Source organism: Leptodactylus fuscus, chromosome 10, assembly GCF_031893055.1.
Source record: "Leptodactylus fuscus isolate aLepFus1 chromosome 10, aLepFus1.hap2, whole genome shotgun sequence".
In the NCBI taxonomy this organism is placed as follows: Eukaryota; Metazoa; Chordata; class Amphibia; order Anura; family Leptodactylidae; genus Leptodactylus; species Leptodactylus fuscus.
In genome coordinates, this window is record NC_134274.1 from 47159846 (window position 1) to 47167345 (window position 7500).

Sequence of the window (7500 nt, forward strand, 5' to 3'; positions counted from 1 at the left end):
AAAAAAAAAACGGAGTTGCTATAACAGAAGAGTTAAGTTTATGTTGAAAGGTTGCCTGTAAAGTTGAGGTGCGAGATGAGTCCCAAGAACTAAGTCTTGAACTTCCCATAGTAGGCGGGGGATTATCTCAAATGGTAGAGCGCTCGCTTAGCATGCGAGAGGTAGCGGGATCGATGCCCGCATTCTCCAGAGCTTAAGTTGGCTTCATTTTTCATGAAAGGAAGGAAAAAGATCTTGTCTTCCCGGGGCGGCCACGCTCACATGCAAGTCTAGATAGCGTACGCCCGTTGCACAGGCCAGCCTTCGATAGCTCAGCTGGTAGAGCGGAGGACTGTAGTCAAAAATTAGCAATCCTTAGGTCGCTGGTTCAATTCCGGCTCGAAGGACCTTTTTGCTATCACATCACATTGGACCTTTCAAACTGACCGTAAGCGCGTTGCCTGCCGCGCTCTTAGCTCTTCTTCTTCCTACTTCTATCTACGATGACTTTGTTTTTAAAACTTTCTTTCAGTGGAGAGCGCAGCCAAGATGAGCATCTTTAAGTGGGAGATGCAGGGCAAGGAAAAAGGCTGGGAACGTCCCTGGGTGGGCTTGAACCACCAACCTTTCGGTTAACAGCCGAACGCGCTAACCGATTGCGCCACAGAGACGGCACGTCCAGCAGTGTTAAGGGAAAGGTCCATCATTTTAAGGGCATCTCTCTCAGATGACCTTCCGAACAGCAAAATGGAAAAAGAAAAACAAAAAAAGCTGTGGGCCCCTAATCACCAACAAATGGCTTGGCTGCTAAACTCCTCCATGGATGGCAAGACAGAGTGCGCCTCCCTGTTATCGACTTGATGGCGCTCAGAGAAAAGTTAGAACTTCTCCTCAGCCAGCAATCAACGGCAGCAGAGTGGCGCAGCGGAAGCGTGCTGGGCCCATAACCCAGAGGTCGATGGATCGAAACCATCCTCTGCTAAGTGCTGGGATTTCTATTTATTTTATCAGTTTAGCAGTTCTCTTCTATTGAAATCCTTCTAGAGGTGTGAGCTTACATTGTAACACTAGCTGTCTCGTCTGTGATGCGAACGAGGTGACTGCTGCAAAGTAAACCCCCCAACAGAATGGGCCATGTCAGCCTGTTCTTAGGTTGAGTGGCCATCTTAAAAACCTGTAACAAGATGGTTCTTCTTGTTTCTTCCTTTCTTTTTTTTTTTCTATTTTTTGAAATCCAGATGGGGTTATGGCATAGGTTTTATTTTGTTTTTTCTTTTAAGTGTCAGGAAAAATCATTAAAATGCGATGTCTGACTTTAAAAAAAAAAAAAAAAAAAAACGGAGTTGCTATAACAGAAGAGTTAAGTTTATGTTGAAAGGTTGCCTGTAAAGTTGAGGTGCGAGATGAGTCCCAAGAACTAAGTCTTGAACTTCCCATAGTAGGCGGGGGATTAGCTCAAATGGTAGAGCGCTCGCTTAGCATGCGAGAGGTAGCGGGATCGATGCCCGCATCCTCCAGAGCTTAAGTTGGCTTCATTTTTCATGAAAGGAAGGAAAAAGATCTTGTCTTCCCGGGGCCGCCACGCTCACATGCAAGTCTAGATAGCGTACGCCCGTTGCACAGGCCAGCCTTCGATAGCTCAGCTGGTAGAGCGGAGGACTGTAGTCAAAAATTAGCAATCCTTAGGTCGCTGGTTCAATTCCGGCTCGAAGGACCTTTTTGCTATCACATCACATTGGACCTTTCAAACTGACCGTAAGCGCGTTGCCTGCCGCGCTCTTAGCTCTTCTTCTTCCTACTTCTATCTACGATGACTTTGTTTTTAAAACTTTCTTTCAGTGGAGAGCGCAGCCAAGATGAGCATCTTTAAGTGGGAGATGCAGGGCAAGGAAAAAGGCTGGGAACGTCCCTGGGTGGGCTTGAACCACCAACCTTTCGGTTAACAGCCGAACGCGCTAACCGATTGCGCCACAGAGACGGCACGTTCAGCAGTGTTAAGGGAAAGGTCCATCATTTTAAGGGCATCTCTCTCAGATGACCTTCCGAACAGCAAAATGGAAAAAGAAAAACAAAAAAAGCTGTGGGCCCCTAATCACCAACAAATGGCTTGGCTGCTAAACTCCTCCATGGATGGCAAGACAGAGTGCGCCTCCCTGTTATCGACTTGATGGCGCTCAGAGAAAAGTTAGAACTTCTCCTCAGCCAGCAATCAACGGCAGCAGAGTGGCGCAGCGGAAGCGTGCTGGGCCCATAACCCAGAGGTCGATGGATCGAAACCATCCTCTGCTAAGTGCTGGGATTTCTATTTATTTTATCAGTTTAGCAGTTCTCTTCTATTGAAATCCTTCTAGAGGTGTGAGCTTACATTGTAACACTAGCTGTCTCGTCTGTGATGCGAACGAGGTGACTGCTGCAAAGTAAACCCCCCAACAGAATGGGCCATGTCAGCCTGTTCTTAGGTTGAGTGGCCATCTTAAAAACCTGTAACAAGATGGTTCTTCTTGTTTCTTCCTTTCTTTTTTTTTTTCTATTTTTTGAAATCCAGATGGGGTTATGGCATAGGTTTTATTTTGTTTTTTCTTTTAAGTGTCAGGAAAAATCATTAAAATGCGATGTCTGACTTTAAAAAAAAAAAAAAAAAAAACGGAGTTGCTATAACAGAAGAGTTAAGTTTATGTTGAAAGGTTGCCTGTAAAGTTGAGGTGCGAGATGAGTCCCAAGAACTAAGTCTTGAACTTCCCATAGTAGGCGGGGGATTATCTCAAATGGTAGAGCGCTCGCTTAGCATGCGAGAGGTAGCGGGATCGATGCCCGCATTCTCCAGAGCTTAAGTTGGCTTCATTTTTCATGAAAGGAAGGAAAAAGATCTTGTCTTCCCGGGGCGGCCACGCTCACATGCAAGTCTAGATAGCGTACGCCCGTTGCACAGGCCAGCCTTCGATAGCTCAGCTGGTAGAGCGGAGGACTGTAGTCAAAAATTAGCAATCCTTAGGTCGCTGGTTCAATTCCGGCTCGAAGGACCTTTTTGCTATCACATCACATTGGACCTTTCAAACTGACCGTAAGCGCGTTGCCTGCCGCGCTCTTAGCTCTTCTTCTTCCTACTTCTATCTACGATGACTTTGTTTTTAAAACTTTCTTTCAGTGGAGAGCGCAGCCAAGATGAGCATCTTTAAGTGGGAGATGCAGGGCAAGGAAAAAGGCTGGGAACGTCCCTGGGTGGGCTTGAACCACCAACCTTTCGGTTAACAGCCGAACGCGCTAACCGATTGCGCCACAGAGACGGCACGTCCAGCAGTGTTAAGGGAAAGGTCCATCATTTTAAGGGCATCTCTCTCAGATGACCTTCCGAACAGCAAAATGGAAAAAGAAAAACAAAAAAAGCTGTGGGCCCCTAATCACCAACAAATGGCTTGGCTGCTAAACTCCTCCATGGATGGCAAGACAGAGTGCGCCTCCCTGTTATCGACTTGATGGCGCTCAGAGAAAAGTTAGAACTTCTCCTCAGCCAGCAATCAACGGCAGCAGAGTGGCGCAGCGGAAGCGTGCTGGGCCCATAACCCAGAGGTCGATGGATCGAAACCATCCTCTGCTAAGTGCTGGGATTTCTATTTATTTTATCAGTTTAGCAGTTCTCTTCTATTGAAATCCTTCTAGAGGTGTGAGCTTACATTGTAACACTAGCTGTCTCGTCTGTGATGCGAACGAGGTGACTGCTGCAAAGTAAACCCCCCAACAGAATGGGCCATGTCAGCCTGTTCTTAGGTTGAGTGGCCATCTTAAAAACCTGTAACAAGATGGTTCTTCTTGTTTCTTCCTTTCTTTTTTTTTTTCTATTTTTTGAAATCCAGATGGGGTTATGGCATAGGTTTTATTTTGTTTTTTCTTTTAAGTGTCAGGAAAAATCATTAAAATGCGATGTCTGACTTTAAAAAAAAAAAAAAAAAAAACGGAGTTGCTATAACAGAAGAGTTAAGTTTATGTTGAAAGGTTGCCTGTAAAGTTGAGGTGCGAGATGAGTCCCAAGAACTAAGTCTTGAACTTCCCATAGTAGGCGGGGGATTAGCTCAAATGGTAGAGCGCTCGCTTAGCATGCGAGAGGTAGCGGGATCGATGCCCGCATCCTCCAGAGCTTAAGTTGGCTTCATTTTTCATGAAAGGAAGGAAAAAGATCTTGTCTTCCCGGGGCCGCCACGCTCACATGCAAGTCTAGATAGCGTACGCCCGTTGCACAGGCCAGCCTTCGATAGCTCAGCTGGTAGAGCGGAGGACTGTAGTCAAAAATTAGCAATCCTTAGGTCGCTGGTTCAATTCCGGCTCGAAGGACCTTTTTGCTATCACATCACATTGGACCTTTCAAACTGACCGTAAGCGCGTTGCCTGCCGCGCTCTTAGCTCTTCTTCTTCCTACTTCTATCTACGATGACTTTGTTTTTAAAACTTTCTTTCAGTGGAGAGCGCAGCCAAGATGAGCATCTTTAAGTGGGAGATGCAGGGCAAGGAAAAAGGCTGGGAACGTCCCTGGGTGGGCTTGAACCACCAACCTTTCGGTTAACAGCCGAACGCGCTAACCGATTGCGCCACAGAGACGGCACGTTCAGCAGTGTTAAGGGAAAGGTCCATCATTTTAAGGGCATCTCTCTCAGATGACCTTCCGAACAGCAAAATGGAAAAAGAAAAACAAAAAAAGCTGTGGGCCCCTAATCACCAACAAATGGCTTGGCTGCTAAACTCCTCCATGGATGGCAAGACAGAGTGCGCCTCCCTGTTATCGACTTGATGGCGCTCAGAGAAAAGTTAGAACTTCTCCTCAGCCAGCAATCAACGGCAGCAGAGTGGCGCAGCGGAAGCGTGCTGGGCCCATAACCCAGAGGTCGATGGATCGAAACCATCCTCTGCTAAGTGCTGGGATTTCTATTTATTTTATCAGTTTAGCAGTTCTCTTCTATTGAAATCCTTCTAGAGGTGTGAGCTTACATTGTAACACTAGCTGTCTCGTCTGTGATGCGAACGAGGTGACTGCTGCAAAGTAAACCCCCCAACAGAATGGGCCATGTCAGCCTGTTCTTAGGTTGAGTGGCCATCTTAAAAACCTGTAACAAGATGGTTCTTCTTGTTTCTTCCTTTCTTTTTTTTTTTCTATTTTTTGAAATCCAGATGGGGTTATGGCATAGGTTTTATTTTGTTTTTTCTTTTAAGTGTCAGGAAAAATCATTAAAATGCGATGTCTGACTTTAAAAAAAAAAAAAAAAAAAAACGGAGTTGCTATAACAGAAGAGTTAAGTTTATGTTGAAAGGTTGCCTGTAAAGTTGAGGTGCGAGATGAGTCCCAAGAACTAAGTCTTGAACTTCCCATAGTAGGCGGGGGATTATCTCAAATGGTAGAGCGCTCGCTTAGCATGCGAGAGGTAGCGGGATCGATGCCCGCATTCTCCAGAGCTTAAGTTGGCTTCATTTTTCATGAAAGGAAGGAAAAAGATCTTGTCTTCCCGGGGCGGCCACGCTCACATGCAAGTCTAGATAGCGTACGCCCGTTGCACAGGCCAGCCTTCGATAGCTCAGCTGGTAGAGCGGAGGACTGTAGTCAAAAATTAGCAATCCTTAGGTCGCTGGTTCAATTCCGGCTCGAAGGACCTTTTTGCTATCACATCACATTGGACCTTTCAAACTGACCGTAAGCGCGTTGCCTGCCGCGCTCTTAGCTCTTCTTCTTCCTACTTCTATCTACGATGACTTTGTTTTTAAAACTTTCTTTCAGTGGAGAGCGCAGCCAAGATGAGCATCTTTAAGTGGGAGATGCAGGGCAAGGAAAAAGGCTGGGAACGTCCCTGGGTGGGCTTGAACCACCAACCTTTCGGTTAACAGCCGAACGCGCTAACCGATTGCGCCACAGAGACGGCACGTCCAGCAGTGTTAAGGGAAAGGTCCATCATTTTAAGGGCATCTCTCTCAGATGACCTTCCGAACAGCAAAATGGAAAAAGAAAAACAAAAAAAGCTGTGGGCCCCTAATCACCAACAAATGGCTTGGCTGCTAAACTCCTCCATGGATGGCAAGACAGAGTGCGCCTCCCTGTTATCGACTTGATGGCGCTCAGAGAAAAGTTAGAACTTCTCCTCAGCCAGCAATCAACGGCAGCAGAGTGGCGCAGCGGAAGCGTGCTGGGCCCATAACCCAGAGGTCGATGGATCGAAACCATCCTCTGCTAAGTGCTGGGATTTCTATTTATTTTATCAGTTTAGCAGTTCTCTTCTATTGAAATCCTTCTAGAGGTGTGAGCTTACATTGTAACACTAGCTGTCTCGTCTGTGATGCGAACGAGGTGACTGCTGCAAAGTAAACCCCCCAACAGAATGGGCCATGTCAGCCTGTTCTTAGGTTGAGTGGCCATCTTAAAAACCTGTAACAAGATGGTTCTTCTTGTTTCTTCCTTTCTTTTTTTTTTTCTATTTTTTGAAATCCAGATGGGGTTATGGCATAGGTTTTATTTTGTTTTTTCTTTTAAGTGTCAGGAAAAATCATTAAAATGCGATGTCTGACTTTAAAAAAAAAAAAAAAAAAAAACGGAGTTGCTATAACAGAAGAGTTAAGTTTATGTTGAAAGGTTGCCTGTAAAGTTGAGGTGCGAGATGAGTCCCAAGAACTAAGTCTTGAACTTCCCATAGTAGGCGGGGGATTAGCTCAAATGGTAGAGCGCTCGCTTAGCATGCGAGAGGTAGCGGGATCGATGCCCGCATCCTCCAGAGCTTAAGTTGGCTTCATTTTTCATGAAAGGAAGGAAAAAGATCTTGTCTTCCCGGGGCCGCCACGCTCACATGCAAGTCTAGATAGCGTACGCCCGTTGCACAGGCCAGCCTTCGATAGCTCAGCTGGTAGAGCGGAGGACTGTAGTCAAAAATTAGCAATCCTTAGGTCGCTGGTTCAATTCCGGCTCGAAGGACCTTTTTGCTATCACATCACATTGGACCTTTCAAACTGACCGTAAGCGCGTTGCCTGCCGCGCTCTTAGCTCTTCTTCTTCCTACTTCTATCTACGATGACTTTGTTTTTAAAACTTTCTTTCAGTGGAGAGCGCAGCCAAGATGAGCATCTTTAAGTGGGAGATGCAGGGCAAGGAAAAAGGCTGGGAACGTCCCTGGGTGGGCTTGAACCACCAACCTTTCGGTTAACAGCCGAACGCGCTAACCGATTGCGCCACAGAGACGGCACGTTCAGCAGTGTTAAGGGAAAGGTCCATCATTTTAAGGGCATCTCTCTCAGATGACCTTCCGAACAGCAAAATGGAAAAAGAAAAACAAAAAAAGCTGTGGGCCCCTAATCACCAACAAATGGCTTGGCTGCTAAACTCCTCCATGGATGGCAAGACAGAGTGCGCCTCCCTGTTATCGACTTGATGGCGCTCAGAGAAAAGTTAGAACTTCTCCTCAGCCAGCAATCAACGGCAGCAGAGTGGCGCAGCGGAAGCGTGCTGGGCCCATAACCCAGAGGTCGATGGATCGAAACCATCCTCTGCTAAGTGCT

The 7500-nt window shown here is 46.4% G+C and overlaps 21 non-coding genes across 21 annotated transcripts; 15 read left to right on the plus strand and 6 right to left on the minus strand.

The window, feature by feature from the left end:
- The first annotated feature begins 300 nt into the window (after positions 1 to 300).
- On the plus strand, positions 301 to 386 carry TRNAY-GUA (transfer RNA tyrosine (anticodon GUA)). The gene is given in 2 exon segments: positions 301 to 337; positions 351 to 386. It is a non-coding gene; the product is annotated as a tRNA-Tyr (tRNA).
- Positions 387 to 576: 190 nt separating this feature from the next.
- Positions 577 to 650, minus strand: TRNAN-GUU (transfer RNA asparagine (anticodon GUU)). The gene has a single exon. It is a non-coding gene; the product is annotated as a tRNA-Asn (tRNA).
- A 239-nt stretch (positions 651 to 889) lies between these two features.
- On the plus strand, positions 890 to 961 carry TRNAM-CAU (transfer RNA methionine (anticodon CAU)). The gene has a single exon. It is a non-coding gene; the product is annotated as a tRNA-Met (tRNA).
- Positions 962 to 1423: 462 nt separating this feature from the next.
- Positions 1424 to 1496, plus strand: TRNAA-AGC (transfer RNA alanine (anticodon AGC)). The gene has a single exon. It is a non-coding gene; the product is annotated as a tRNA-Ala (tRNA).
- A 111-nt stretch (positions 1497 to 1607) lies between these two features.
- On the plus strand, positions 1608 to 1693 carry TRNAY-GUA (transfer RNA tyrosine (anticodon GUA)). Its single transcript is given in 2 exon segments — positions 1608 to 1644; positions 1658 to 1693. It is a non-coding gene; the product is annotated as a tRNA-Tyr (tRNA).
- Positions 1694 to 1883: 190 nt separating this feature from the next.
- Positions 1884 to 1957, minus strand: TRNAN-GUU (transfer RNA asparagine (anticodon GUU)). The gene has a single exon. It is a non-coding gene; the product is annotated as a tRNA-Asn (tRNA).
- Positions 1958 to 2196: 239 nt separating this feature from the next.
- TRNAM-CAU (transfer RNA methionine (anticodon CAU)) lies at positions 2197 to 2268 on the plus strand. Its single transcript has one exon. It is a non-coding gene; the product is annotated as a tRNA-Met (tRNA).
- A 645-nt stretch (positions 2269 to 2913) lies between these two features.
- On the plus strand, positions 2914 to 2999 carry TRNAY-GUA (transfer RNA tyrosine (anticodon GUA)). The gene is given in 2 exon segments: positions 2914 to 2950; positions 2964 to 2999. It is a non-coding gene; the product is annotated as a tRNA-Tyr (tRNA).
- A 190-nt stretch (positions 3000 to 3189) lies between these two features.
- On the minus strand, positions 3190 to 3263 carry TRNAN-GUU (transfer RNA asparagine (anticodon GUU)). Its single transcript has one exon. It is a non-coding gene; the product is annotated as a tRNA-Asn (tRNA).
- A 239-nt stretch (positions 3264 to 3502) lies between these two features.
- On the plus strand, positions 3503 to 3574 carry TRNAM-CAU (transfer RNA methionine (anticodon CAU)). Its single transcript has one exon. It is a non-coding gene; the product is annotated as a tRNA-Met (tRNA).
- Positions 3575 to 4035: 461 nt separating this feature from the next.
- TRNAA-AGC (transfer RNA alanine (anticodon AGC)) lies at positions 4036 to 4108 on the plus strand. The gene has a single exon. It is a non-coding gene; the product is annotated as a tRNA-Ala (tRNA).
- Positions 4109 to 4219: 111 nt separating this feature from the next.
- Positions 4220 to 4305, plus strand: TRNAY-GUA (transfer RNA tyrosine (anticodon GUA)). Its single transcript is given in 2 exon segments — positions 4220 to 4256; positions 4270 to 4305. It is a non-coding gene; the product is annotated as a tRNA-Tyr (tRNA).
- Positions 4306 to 4495: 190 nt separating this feature from the next.
- Positions 4496 to 4569, minus strand: TRNAN-GUU (transfer RNA asparagine (anticodon GUU)). The gene has a single exon. It is a non-coding gene; the product is annotated as a tRNA-Asn (tRNA).
- A 239-nt stretch (positions 4570 to 4808) lies between these two features.
- TRNAM-CAU (transfer RNA methionine (anticodon CAU)) lies at positions 4809 to 4880 on the plus strand. Its single transcript has one exon. It is a non-coding gene; the product is annotated as a tRNA-Met (tRNA).
- Positions 4881 to 5526: 646 nt separating this feature from the next.
- Positions 5527 to 5612, plus strand: TRNAY-GUA (transfer RNA tyrosine (anticodon GUA)). The gene is given in 2 exon segments: positions 5527 to 5563; positions 5577 to 5612. It is a non-coding gene; the product is annotated as a tRNA-Tyr (tRNA).
- A 190-nt stretch (positions 5613 to 5802) lies between these two features.
- Positions 5803 to 5876, minus strand: TRNAN-GUU (transfer RNA asparagine (anticodon GUU)). The gene has a single exon. It is a non-coding gene; the product is annotated as a tRNA-Asn (tRNA).
- Positions 5877 to 6115: 239 nt separating this feature from the next.
- On the plus strand, positions 6116 to 6187 carry TRNAM-CAU (transfer RNA methionine (anticodon CAU)). Its single transcript has one exon. It is a non-coding gene; the product is annotated as a tRNA-Met (tRNA).
- Positions 6188 to 6649: 462 nt separating this feature from the next.
- TRNAA-AGC (transfer RNA alanine (anticodon AGC)) lies at positions 6650 to 6722 on the plus strand. The gene has a single exon. It is a non-coding gene; the product is annotated as a tRNA-Ala (tRNA).
- Positions 6723 to 6833: 111 nt separating this feature from the next.
- TRNAY-GUA (transfer RNA tyrosine (anticodon GUA)) lies at positions 6834 to 6919 on the plus strand. Its single transcript is given in 2 exon segments — positions 6834 to 6870; positions 6884 to 6919. It is a non-coding gene; the product is annotated as a tRNA-Tyr (tRNA).
- A 190-nt stretch (positions 6920 to 7109) lies between these two features.
- Positions 7110 to 7183, minus strand: TRNAN-GUU (transfer RNA asparagine (anticodon GUU)). The gene has a single exon. It is a non-coding gene; the product is annotated as a tRNA-Asn (tRNA).
- Positions 7184 to 7422: 239 nt separating this feature from the next.
- TRNAM-CAU (transfer RNA methionine (anticodon CAU)) lies at positions 7423 to 7494 on the plus strand. The gene has a single exon. It is a non-coding gene; the product is annotated as a tRNA-Met (tRNA).
- Positions 7495 to 7500: the final 6 nt, after the last annotated feature.